Here is a 1,271-nt window from a genome sequence, read left to right as displayed (position 1 = left end):
ACGTCATCAATTTCCAACATGTTCTGACATCATTTGTTGTTTTTCGGTCATTTACCTAATTGTTTAGAGAGCTAAATGACCGTGAAATTGAAAATCACTACAAAATGACTTCTGAAAATGTTGAAACTTGGCATGGTATCATCATTTCACCCGCATAGCATGTGCGAAAGAGTAGAGAGGGTCACTTCTAGTTTGGACGCACTTCGTGTACAAACTGGACAAACTCTTTCGGAGTATCAGGGTTTCGGACGAGAACTCATCTGTTATACGGGCACTTCAATGTTTTTTAAACTTATTTGAACTCCGGACTTCTTTTGTGTTCAGTATGCAACATTCAAAGAGACGTCATTAATTTCCAACATGTTCTGACATCATTTGTTGTTTTTCGGTCATTTACCTAATTGTTTAGAGAGCTAAATTACCGTGAAATTGAAATCACTACAAAATGACTTCTGAAAATGTTGAAACTTGGCATGGTATCATCATTTCACCCGCATAGCATGTGCGAAAGAGTAGAGAGGGTCACTTCTAGTTTGGACGCACTTCGTGTACAAATTGGACAAACTCTTTCGGAGTATCAGGGTTTCGGACGAGAACTCATCTGTTACACGGGCACTTCAATGTTTTTTAAACTTATTTGAACTCCAGACTTCTTTTGTGTTCAATATGCAGCATTCAAAGCGACGTCATCAATTTCCAACATGTTCTAACATCATTTGTTGTTTTCGGTCATTTACCTAATTGTTTAAAGACCTAAATGACCGTGAAATTGAAAATCACTACAAAATGACTTCTAAAAATGTTGAAACTTGGCATGGTATCAACATTTCACCCGCATAGCATGTGTGAAAGAGTAGAGAGGGTCACTTCTAGTTTGGACGCACTTCGTGTACAAACTGGACAAACTCTTTCGGAGTAGGAGGGTTTCGAACGAGAACTCATCTGTTACACGGGCACTTCAATGTTTTTAAACTTATTTGAACTCCGGACTTCTTTTGTGTTCAGTATGCAGCATTCAAAGCGACGTCATCAATGTCCAACATGTTCTGACATCATTTGTTGTTTTTCGGTCATTTACCTAATTGTTTAGAGAGCTAAATGACCGTGAAATTGAAAATCACTACAAAATGACTTCTGAAAATGTTGAAACTTGGCATCGTATCATCATTTCACCCGCATAGCATGTGCGAAAGAGTAGAGAGGGTCACTTATAGGTTGGACGCACTTCGTGTACAAACTGGACAATATCTTTCGGAGTATCAGGGTTTCGG

Source organism: Triticum dicoccoides, chromosome 5A (assembly GCF_002162155.2).
Source record: "Triticum dicoccoides isolate Atlit2015 ecotype Zavitan chromosome 5A, WEW_v2.0, whole genome shotgun sequence".
In the NCBI taxonomy this organism is placed as follows: Eukaryota; Viridiplantae; Streptophyta; class Magnoliopsida; order Poales; family Poaceae; genus Triticum; species Triticum dicoccoides.
Note: the sequence above shows the minus strand (reverse complement) of the source record.